The sequence below is a fragment of the Myotis yumanensis genome, unplaced genomic scaffold (assembly GCF_028538775.1).
Source record: "Myotis yumanensis isolate MYYU_CA2020_CCGP unplaced genomic scaffold, mMyoYum1.0.hap1 SCAF_8, whole genome shotgun sequence".
In the NCBI taxonomy this organism is placed as follows: Eukaryota; Metazoa; Chordata; class Mammalia; order Chiroptera; family Vespertilionidae; genus Myotis; species Myotis yumanensis.
The window spans coordinates 63,293,656-63,306,020 of NW_027223759.1; the positions used below are offsets into that span (position 1 = coordinate 63,293,656).

Genomic DNA, 12,365 nt, shown 5'->3' on the forward strand with positions numbered 1-12,365 from the left:
AGCCTGGAACAAGAGACCATGCGGAAGTTCCCACAGCAGGTCATTCCCACAGTAAATGTGGTTTAGAAAGGCAGCCACAGTTTCCCAGAAAGTGGTCAGAGCCCACTTGCCAATGATGTACAACTAATTCTAGACTTAGTTTTTTCTTCCCTCAGTACTTAGTTAGCAATGACAAACAGGGGTGCAGCAAAGAGAACGTAACTTGGGGTTTAAGAAAGAATGATTTCATTGAATAATATCACATACTCTCTCAACCCAGGAGAAAAGAATATACTATATCGTCCTTGCTTCTAAGCAGGATGATAGATACCGGAGAAAGCACTAAGCCTTCCAAATTTTGGAATTTAATGATACTCTAAAGAGTGAGAAGCCTGATAACTCCATAGCAGCCAGGTTGCAATGAAACAGATCATCTTACCCGCTTTTTGAGGTAGTGTCATTGATAGATGTGCCAAAGCACCCACAGAAAGGTTGCATCAAAATCTAAAACATGTATTCCTTTGTCCCAGCAATTCCACTTCCAGGAATCTATCATAATTAAATAATATAAATATCTTTATAAAGTGCAAAGATGAATGCATAAGGACTTATTTGTAGCATCTAAAGGTATTGTTTGTGAAAGAAAAATCAAAACCATCTAAATATCGATGAACAGAAAGTTCACTAAATTAAGCATGGCATGTTTAAAGAATTATAATGATTGTTTCAGTCTTACACACACACATATTTATTGAGCATCTGCTATGCTGAGCTTGGTTCTAGGTGCTTGAGTAACCACTCAACTAATGGTTAAGCCTTTCTCTACTATTTGATTATCCAACTTAAAAGAAAATATGTCATTTAAACACATTTAAAACCAATCATTATTCTTGCTGTGTATCAAGGGATTTTTCATTGTCTTCTGTCTGTCTCAGCTCCTACACACACAGAAAAAAAACAATGAATCTTCTTTCCTGCAACAACTACATCTTTATACTTCATAGCACTGTTCCCTCTTCACAGAAGAAGCTGGTTCAAAAGACTTTTCAATTAAGCAGATATCCATTAGCTTATTCTTGCCTGTATTCTTAAATCTACACTTGTTTCCGCAAATAATTCTTTTTTCATAAAGTCTTCACATGTCAGCAAGGACAAATTTTTCTGCAGAATGTGGAGGACCCACACCTAGTAGGGCATGCTGGAATCCTACTAGTAAACTGACTGCAGCATCCTCACAAATTGTTTTCTTTTAGATGTTTTCCATTAATTCACACTCTTCACTTAATGCCTCAGCCTGCAAGCACAATAAAATATTTCAGTACAATATCTATTACTTGCAATCATGAAAGTAAAATCCAGTGGCATAAATGTGCTGTCTTGTGGGTCCCTTTGCCACCTGGGAAGGTGAAGTTCTAGCAGAGAACCCGCTAAGATGCTGACGAAGACCCAGACCCTCCAGGAGCTGAGGGTGCCTCCAGCGCAAGATGCTATGAAAAGCACATTCTTTCGTTTAGTCCAGGTAAGAGTAGCTCATGAAGTATTGCAAATAACCTTTCTTAAAACTCAGTCTTGATATTATGTTTCATCAGATGCTTTCAAGAACTTAACACCAAGAAAAACATGGATCTGAAATAATAGTTTAATCTTATATGCATATGAAAATGGTGTGATCAATATATTTTTCTTCTTGCTTGGTTAACAGGAAGTTCAGAACCAGATGTAAATCTTAAGCTCATTTATTCATTCATGTATTTAATAAACACAGATGGAGCCCTTATTACATGTCAGGCACTATGCAAAGTGCTGGTGATTCTGAGCTCAGAGACACAGAGTCATCTTTCCAGAAAGCCCTGGGCAGACTTTGAATTTATAAGTGGCCATTACTGTGACTGAGATACATAGGGAATCCTGAGCACTCAGAAGACGAGTATCTCACCCAGCCTGGGCAGTGGGAGGGGCGGTGGTGGGCGATGGCAGGGAGAACCAAGGATTCCCCTAAAAATAATACAGGGTATAATAAAAACATGGATATACTCTTTAAGAGCTGATAGCTCAAGTGATGTTTCTTTTCAGCCAGACTAAGCTTTGAACAAAGGAAATTCATCCTAAAATGCTATTGGAAGTTTGAAAATGCAGTTGAAGTACAAACACCGCCTTTATAATTATTCAAAGTGCGTATACATTTTGGGGGGACACAGGGTGATAACTCAATTTTCACTCCTTTTCAGGTTTAACTGATTTGAAATAATGGGTGAAGCCAGACTGAGCTTTGACCAAAGAAAAATGTACCCACTAGACTTTTTTATGGGGGCCCATAAAAGATAAAGTTTACAGTATAAAACTTGCAACAGTTGATGAATTGAGGGCGCACAAATACCAAACCAAATAACTCTTGATGTTTGTGATTCCATTGCTTTGTGTTATCAGCAGTGCCTGGACCAGAACAGTCATCAGTTTGAAAACAGGCATTGAAAAAAAAATTATTCATTTCTGTTGATTCTTTTTAAATTTTGAAAATGAGCTGTATGTTAGTAAACACTGACTTTGTAATCATTCAAAGTGTGTCTAAATTTTTTGGGGGGACACCCTATATATCAGTTGTGGTTTTTGGTAAATTATCTCTCATTTGATTTCTGATGTCTCTGGTTCTTTCTGTAAAATTATTAGTATTTCAAACTTTCATAGAAGTACCTGGGGAAAAATACATATTTATGTATTCATATATATGCATATTTATTTTTTTATATTTATTGATTTTTTTACAGAGAGGAAGGGAGAGGGTTAGAGAGTTAGAAACATTGATGAGAGAGAAACATCAATCAGCTGCTTCCTACACACCTCCTACTGGGCATGTGTCCGCAACCAAGGTACATGCCCTTGACCGGAATCGAACCTGGGACCTTTCAGTCCACAGGCCGACACTCTATCCACTGAGCCAAACCAGTTAGGGCAACATATGCATATTTAAATATACACACAAAACTTCCTAAACGATATCCTTTTAACCTAAAAGAATCCTCAAATTTTATAAAATATAGCTTACAATGGGGTATTACAAGGGACCCTGTGAAAATCAGACATAACTAGAAGTAATCAGCTCTGAAGAGTTGATCCTTGCCATGAATATTTTCCAGGATTCCAAAATAACTTTGGTTTCAAAATATTAAGGCATCCTCTTATTAATTTAGCACAGTCTTAACCTTGTCTGCTTCACTCCTGCTTATTCCAGCATGCCAAACCTAAAGACCTTGACCCGGAGCTCTGGACTGGTAGACAGTGACTGACAACACAGATTAACGACATGATTTCTTGATGGGTCCTGGCTTTCTTCCAGGTTTGGCTAATTCAAAGCCAGTGCATTCCTCTGCCTCCTCCTATACCTACATTTCCCTCCACCACATCATATGCTGTGAGAGAATGGGGTTGCTGGCAACATTTCAAGTTATATCATTGATTTGAATCTATCCCCAAGCAAACCGGCTTTTATTTCAGAAGAACACTCTAGCGATCTGAATTGCAGGGGCAGTAAAGCAATTCTACATTTATGTAGCATTCCCATCCCCTAAGGAATAGTGTTATATGCCTATAAATACCTTAGGAGCAATAATGAGTTTGGTGGGTTGGAGTCTTTTCTGTGGCTTTCTGACAAAAATCAGAATTCCCTGTAGTAGAAATATGATGAACTTGATGCTTAAAAACAACAACTGCTATAATAACGGACATTATATGCATAATTCTCATTTAATAGTAACTACTTCAAAAACCTATGGTAAAAATAATAATATTCAGCTTATAAATCAGAATCAGCAAGTCGTGCCTTTCAGGGAAGCGTGCAGGGAGGAGTAGACTCCATCCTCCCGGTACCTCTGCTGAGATCTTTCTCCAGCTGACATCCACTTGGCCTCCTCCTCCCCGCCCTTTCCTCAGCTCTCTACTCAAAGGTCCTCTTGTCAGAAAGGCCTTTCCTCCTGACACTTCTCTAAAATAGGCCCCAGCATTCCTTAGCTCCCCTCTTCTGCTTGCTTGCTTTTCTTTGGTTCTTTTATAATTTTGTTCTTTGGTCCGTCCTTTCTTCTTTCTCTTTCTTCTTCCTTCCTTTCTTTCTTTCTTTCTTTCTTTCTTTCTTTCTTTCTTTCTTTCTTTCTTTCTTTTTTTCCTTCCTTCCTTCCTTCCTTCCTTCCTTCCTTCCTTCCTTCCTTCCTTTTTTCCTTTGTTTCTTATCACTACAGAAACATATCTGTTCATTTGTTTTCCTTCTTCCCTCAATATAATTAATATATGCCCTAGAGATCAGGGGCTGTGCTTTGCTCATTAATGTATTTCCAACATCTGCACCAAATAGGCATTTAATAAATATTTGCTGAATTAATGTGTGTTTTTTTCTATTTCACTCTTTTAGCTCACTCACATTCCATTCGTGCATCCCTACCCAAAAAAGGTCGAAGTTGATTGGAGCAAATGCCCCCAGTTCTGTTCATCGTGCAGCGATACATCTAGAACTACACCACAGGGCCCAACAACTGCATGCATTCTGACATTCTAGGGACCTTCCTACTCCACATGGTTCCCAGAAATGTTCCCTGATCAAGCAGAATATCTGGTTACACCCTTGAAATAAACCAGATTTACACTGGCTCTCCTGACTGACTTTCCAGCAGCTAAAGTTAAGAGTCGGGGGTAGGAGGGAGCTATTCAGACCAGTGACCACGGACAATACTGCACACTCATGAGCCTCATTAACTTGACCATGCTGCCCCGGTCACTACTTCACACTTCAGAATCTCTGTAGCCAGAAACATTAACCTTCCTGAATATGAGTCTGTAAGACCTTTTAAGTCTTACGTTTAGCTAAAGAGGAAACAATCCAGGTAGGGGAAGACATCAGAGGCCATGAGTTACTTAAATCACAGGAGATCTAGAACCCAGTAAAACAAGAACCATAAAATACAACTAAAGAAGCAACAACGTGTCTGGTTCATAACTGCCCTTGGTTCTGTCACTACAAGTAAACATACTCTAGAAAAAAAACCTTTAAGAATAAGCAAATTAAATAAAAACATCAGGCCACAGAAGCTAAGGGACTTTGAACGAACCTTAATTCCAAGCCTCAGAATTCTGTCTTGACATTTGCAACCAAAGTGTTCTATGAAACTGCCTGCCAAGGAGCCAAGAAGCAGAGCCTAGCAAGTCTTTCAACAAGCTGCTGAGAGCTGAAGGCTGATTGCATGGGGCAGGACCCAGTGCAGCTAAAGAACTGGACTCCTGTGCATCTGTAAGATGGAAATAAGGTGTCTCGTCATTATCAGTTACTCTCCTCACTAAATAGCTCTGAAAGAGTTTTGAAGCCTTTCTCCTCCTTGTTGTGTAGCTGCCAATGAGTTCATGTCTATCTGCGGTGGGCGGGGGCGGGGAGGGGGCGCGCGGGAATGAGGCTGCCAAAATGTGGGGCTTTGCCTGGTACCTACTGGAGCTGCCACAGATGGAGAAATTTGAGCTACACCTGACCCCTTCTCTGGAGAAAAAAAAAATCCATGGAATCATGTTCGATTGGTTATTAACCTATATGCCTTTTCTAAGGTCCTTTCCTCTTGCCCAGTGGAAATCAAATCATGCTACCTGGAAGATGGATCCATTTCCATATCAGCCTTAGAGTGTGAGTCTATAGCAGGCAGCCTGTGCTCCATCTAGAATGCTTCTATTTGTTGGAAAAGATGCGTTTTCAAGACTGAAGAAAGATGAATTTCATGCCTCTTCTTTTGGTGTAATGAGTCAAACCCTTGTCTGCCCTGTTTTATTTTATTCTATGCAACAAAGCTCTGACTTGCCTTTGATTCCATTTCTAGAAAAGGCAGCATTAGTATATGGGAAGGACCCACGATGCCCAGCTTTGATCAGCCACTAACTGTACAGCGTTGGGCACATCACTTCCCCTCACTTGGTCTTGGTTTTCCCATTGATAAAACTCAAAGATGAGGCTAAAACAAAATATGTCTACACTTAGAGTCTCTGGTTCTGTGGATTTTTCTGAGAAGTATCTCTCTTTGAAAGACATACTTTCACCCTCAATTCTTTCTGACCTATCACTGTTTTTAGCTCTTATTTGTCCTCTTATTTATCCCTAAAGACTTTGCTGGTCAGGTGCCTTTGCCCTCTGCTGGAGAATTTTCTGTGAACCTCTTCAAATCTCATAGGAGACTGACCTCAGCTTCAGGGTTGCCCAGAGCCCTGAGAACTCTCCCATCCATTCACTATCCAATGGGGAGGAGAGAAGTGGCCGATAGGCCACCCAGGCCCACACACATCCTAACTGTTGGCTTATACACTGTCATGCAGGAGGCCTGCACCCTGAAGGAATGAGTGGCCTATATCACCTTCCCAACATGCTTCTCTCTTCTTTCCCTTTTCTTTAGATTTCTTATACTTTCTCACTCTTCTTTTTATCTTCTCTCCTTTCTCGTCTCTTCTCAGCTGGTCCTGTCAGCACCCTAAGGGGGTTATTTAGACCCACCGGTAATCCACAGGAAAATAAAACTGAATAAGAAACTGCTGCTTATCTGCAGTGAACAGAACAGAAGATTAGGACGGAGAGCTATGTGAAGCGCACTCCTGCTGACAGCGTTAGGGAAGCTGCAACGTAAAACCACGTGAGTTGAAATTAATGCACAATCGTGAATGAAGATTAAAAACTATCTTATTCTTGAAACATCCTAAGACACAGCTTTGTGTCAAAAGGTCTTTCATAAAACGTCAATATGATTAGGGGAGGATACAGAAACCACAGTATTTAACCAATGTGCGAACAGCATAATCCCCGAGATTAATGAAACTCCAGATCACAGCCGTTTAATACATTTTTTGCTAAGCATGAGTAGCTCGTGCGGTGAGGATTTGTAGTTCAATAAAAATATCTTCTCTCCATCCACTTGTGAACATAATACACTCAACATCCATGCGATTAACAGAAGCAGCCTCGTCCAGGAGGGCTGCCAACAGTAGGCAGAGGTGCGGCATATCTAAACAAATGAACATGGAAAGGTATCATTACGACCGATGTTGTAGACATTTGGGATAAAAGGCTTTTAAAGTAAGTAGGAGGTTTTAGGCAGGGGACAAGTCTTCAAGAGGTCCTTATGCACAATAGCCTTTCCCAGGCACAAACCAGGTACAGGGAAGACGTAGACTTCAGGACAGTGCCCTCCTGTCCCCAGCTAGAAAGATCTGGTAGGATGTAGGTGGAGCAGATACAAATTTTCAGAGGCAGCAGGAATAGCGTCACTGTGCCCCTCCCCACCCCAGTCATGGAGAATCACTAACCCGGCCCGGCTGTAATTCAGTGGGACTAGGCCAGCCGTGGGCAAACTACGGCCCGCGGGCCGGATCCGGCCCTTTTATGTAATGATGTTTACTTTGGATTTATATTAGTTCACACAAACACTCCATCCATGCTTTTGTTCCGGCCCTCCAGTCCAGTTTAAGAACCCATTGTGGCCCTCGAGTCAAAAAGTTTGCCCACTCCTGGACTAGGCCTACCTTCCTCTTTCAGAAGCAAAAACATTTGATTTTTGAAGAAGCCCCATGAACTTTCCCTCCAGGTGTAAAACAGAATTTTCCAGGTCTCTAAGATGGATAGCTACCTTTTATCCCTCCTTGATTAATCACTCCATGGATGTGTGCCTAAATAAAGACTCATTATAAAGTAGCTACAGAACACAAGCCAAACCACTCTGATGTTCAAATTAACAGAGTTGACTTTCCCCCCTGCTCTTCCCTTTCAAAACCCATTTAAGGTTTTTTTTTTTTCTTTTCCCCTAGAATAACATGAATGCAATACATCTGGAAATTTGCCATCCTCACCTCAGAACATGTTTGGTTTTTTTATTGATTTTAGAGAGAGGGAGTGAGAAATATCCATGTGAGAGAGAAACATCGATCGACTGCCTCCTGTATGCACCCTGACCGGGAATCGAACCTGAAACCTGAGTATGTGCCCTGACCAGCAATCAAATCCATGACCTTTCAGTGCATGGGACAATGCCCAACCAACTGAGCCAAGTGGTCAGAGCTTGGAAATTTATCACTTCTGTAGCAGGGGCTGGAGGACAGATCAACAGAATGGCACAAACTACGTCTTCAGCAAGAGTTTCATGGGTGGCACAAAACTCCTGGCTATTTCTTTAGATGAATCTAAAGCAGGGGAAGGCAAGGCTTGTCCTAAGATGTGGAGGAAGAAGAGCTGCTGTTCGGAGACCTGGCCCAGTAGGCCTCTCAAGGGCACGCAGGGAAGAGGGGGATGCCATCACTATACTTGAACACAAGGACAAGTGTACCCAGGCTCCTGGACTAAAGGTCAGGGCCTGGGATGGAGCAGAAGTCTGAGGAAGTAGAAAGAAAGAAAAGGCCACTTTTTCACACACACACACACACACACACACACACAACAGTAGTAAGAAGGACTGGGACCATTACAAGAGAAAGAGTGAGACAATGTTGTTCAGCCTTTTGTGTTGGCTACCTATCTATGTGGCTCTCTTCCTCCTCCCCAGATACCCTCAGCCCATTGGCAGGTCCTGAGCTCACATCCACTCAATAGTCAATATTTATAGAGCTCCTGCCTTGCACCAGCCATTGAGTTAGAAATGAAGGATGCAAAGATGAGCTCTGATAGGTCCCCTGCTCTGGTGATACAAAGCCCCATTAAGAAATCCGGATCACGTCCACCATGAATCATGTCTATTTCATTATGAGCACCAGCAGCAATGGGTGCTGCCTCTCATGACAGGAAAAGCCTTGTGATTCTAAAAAGTACTTAGCATTCCCCACCCCTTAAAAAGGTATATACCAACACCCATAAACTGGAGCTGCATTGCCTTGACTGAAAGATTATCTCCAGTTAAAAACCAGGAGGAGGAAATCCATGAGGCTTATTAGTAATCTATACCCCTGTATGAAGGAGTTAATTATATCCTTCTCAAAGAGAAGGTTTTCACATCGTTTGCAGACCAGGGCCCTAAAAGTAGTACAGAGTAGGAAATAATTGCAGAGGGCAGCCAGGCCTGGCACTTGTCCACATTTCTTCAAGCCCCACTTCCAAGAAACACCCTGCATGATATATTTTGTATATTCTCAAGCTTGGAAAATCATTCATGCTCTAAGCAATCACACATGCTATAACTCTTAGATTTTTTTTTTCTTCTCTTATTAGTATCTTAGAGATGGCTTTTTCAGGACCTTCCTAAACATACAGATTTTGACTCTTGCCTTGCAGGTCTCCATCAGATAACCAGTACTGGTCCTTCTTGTGTTTGAAGGATATCTCCTATATGCTGAGTATTAGGAGGCATTCAATGGACCCCAAAACCCCATGTACCCTTTGTTATTTACCCGCTCAACATTACATTTCACCCAATCAGGAATTATTCATCATTTGTCATCGGAAAAGAGTTGACATTCCCCAGGTGAGTTCTCCCTTTCTCTCATTTGTGAGGTTAAGGCAGGTGGCCTACCTCATTTCCATAAGATTGTCTACCGGTGTTCAATCAAGGGGATGGGAACAGTAGGCGAGATTTAAAATAGAGAGGTCTCTCAAAAGAACATAGAAGGAAAGGCGATGTGTTCTTCATGAACATGTCCTTAAGCATCTGGGCCGTGAACAGATACGTAGCCATCTACAATATATCCTGTTTCCATTTTATTGATACAAATGGCTCTGTAATTGCCTAAGAAGTTCTGGCTTGTTTTGAAAGGTTATATCTGAAAAGAGAAAATTTAGGAAATGTTTCATGTACAAAGACCCTCTTGCCACTATTCATCGGGAGCTCTGAGAACCTTACACATTGCTTTCAACAGTCTCCATCCAGATGAGGCGGCAACACTGAAGACAGCCTTGATAAACACCAAATAAAACCTAGCTCTATCTTCGCTTTCCGTCCTTGTGAGTCTCTCTCCTGTAATTGCAGCAGCTGCTCATCGGCAATGGGAACGGTGGGGTACCAATGACTAGAATTAGGACAAGGGATCTGTTTTCAGAAAACTTCCCTGAAGTCCATGGTTTGGATCTATAATTTGAACCAAATGGCCTGCTCTACTAATTAAGACTGGCCTATCAGGAGATTTCAAATGCTACTGAAAGCACATCCCTAAATGCCATACGCAGATCCCTGTCAAACCATCTGGAAAAAATATAATCCAGTTCCAGAAAAGTATCACGTGGTAGGTGTATCTAGTTAAAAAATGAAAATAAGACACAAACCTGATTTTCTAGAAGCAAGGAATGGCAATATCATATCCAAGGATAAAAAGTCATTTGAATAATAGGTTATTTTTTTTCTTTTAAGTTAAGAAATAAGTTAAATGACATATGTTAGTTGAAAATGTATCTTTTATTATTTTTTTTTTAGATACTTGTAATTTATTTCCGATAAACAGCAAGTAATTTTTAGTATAAGAATTTCCTATGCAGTACTTTTCTTTTATCCCAGTGTGCATATGCAAAGGCAACTAGAAATAATTCAAATTTAACTGGGCGTCATCTATTTTTATTTGCTAACCTGGCAAACCTAACTTCCTGTGACTGGACTCACATGAAATCCAGTCCAAGCCTGGGTTGCCCACCTGTCATCATTGCCAGTTCTGGCCTTTCCTAGAATGAAAGTATCTAGGCAGTACTGTGAGACAGTACTATTTTTAGAATTTTTAAATGAGAAAGAGGAGAAAATATTTAGTGTATTTCTCTAAGCCACTCTGGTAGGTACAGAATTATATTCTGTTGTCTCAAATGTACCTACACACCATAAAAATATGACTATAGCTTTAACCCTCCACCCCTTTCCAGGACAAATATGGCATAAAGAAACAATTAGGATGAACTTATTGAGAATCATGATTAATTACTGTGCTTCAACATTTCCAAGCCCTAGTCTATCATCTCTCCCTTCTGATTTCATTCATTCAGTGTTTACTAACTGAGACCGCCTTGTTCCGGAAACTCTGTCTGCTTCTTCCCTCGAAACCCATGCATCACTTCAGTCCTCTGCCAGGTACTGCAGCCCATTACAAGAATGGCAAGCCAATGTCTAGGGTCTTAATATCTGGGATCAGCTCCCCTACTGCCTGACTATACTTCAAACAGAGCTTGCCCTGGCTTCTGCCTTCACATTGCTCTCCCTCTTGCTGGGCCATGCATCAATCCACGCTTTCCCCTGGAGCGGCTGGCACACACTTCTCTGGTTCCCTAACTGCTGGGGTCCAAACTCAGCAGGTCCAGGGGTCCCCAAAGGTGTGGACGGAGTCGGCGAAGAAGGAATGACATGGAGACAGCCTTCAGTTGATCAGCAGCCTAGTCAGGACCTCTAGCCAGGATCTCCAGCCAAGTTCTGGTCAGGATCTCCAGTGAAGTTCTGGTTTGGAACTCCAGCGGAAGTTCCGGCCAAGTTCTGGTCATGATATCTGAAAATGTATCTTTTAAAGGAATTAAATACCCAAATGTAGGGTCAAGTGTTTTTTTTCTTTGAAAAGAGCCATTAGCCTATACCAGTGGTCGGCAAACTCATTAGTCAACAGAGCCAAATATCAACAGTACAACGATTGAAATTTCTTTTGAGAGCCAAATTTTTTAAACTTAAACTGTATAGGTAGGTACACTGTTATTAACTTAATTAGGGTACTCCTAAGGCTTAGGAAGAGCCACACTCAAGGGGCCAAAGAGCCACATGTGGTTCGCGAGCTGCAGCTTGCTGACCACGGGCCTATCCTGTATTGTATTTTGAAGACACACCTCTGACCAGTGACCTCAGAATAATCAGTAAAAAGACCGTAAGGAAGTATGTGAAATGATGGGTGATTAGGGCACCATTTCACCCATAAGCCAAAAATAGTTCCAAGCTCAGCCTACACACAGGCACAAATTAGGTATACCTAACTTGTGCCTGAGAGGAGACAAGGAACTGGGGCATCCTCTGAAGGTGTCAGTCAAATTTGCTGCTTCCAGCCCACATTCTGAGAGGCCTTCTTGCTACAATATAACAGCATCCTGGATAAATAGAACAAACAAACTCTATAATGCATTTTGAACATAAGGAAGAGGAGGAAGAAGTGGAGAAGGGAGAGGGAGAAATGGAGGAAAGGGAGGGGAAGGGAAGAAATGTAAGATAAAATGAAAAGTGTAAGTGGCTAGAATATACACAAGTCAGGTTGCCTTGGAAGCAGATGCTGCTCAGACCGGCATCAGATCCCTCACCTGGTGAGGAAGGTGAACCTGAGGCTGGTGCGATAAGCTGAGAACCTGAACGTTGCTAATGTAGTCCTAGTTCAGGTTGCTAATGTAACTCCAAGCTCTAGGACACAGAATTACAAATCTTCTCTGGAAGACAGCTATCAATGAAGCCCTT

General features: G+C 41.5%; 1 protein-coding gene across 7 annotated transcripts in view; it reads right to left on the bottom strand.

Moving 5' to 3' along the window:
• The window catches only part of LYPD6B (LY6/PLAUR domain containing 6B), a 163,643-nt gene that overhangs the window by 77,405 nt on the left and 73,873 nt on the right, over nt 1-12,365 (bottom strand). The window contains exon 3 of one of the 7 annotated variants that reach the window (XM_070423033.1): nt 5,596-6,992. The exons of 5 other annotated variants lie outside the window; for them this stretch is intronic. The gene's annotated coding sequence lies outside the window, so the exon portion shown is untranslated. Of the gene's footprint in view, nt 1-3,572; nt 4,123-5,595; nt 6,993-12,365 lie in introns of those variants that run through there. One more of the 7 variants, XM_070423038.1, reaches the window with a different exon arrangement.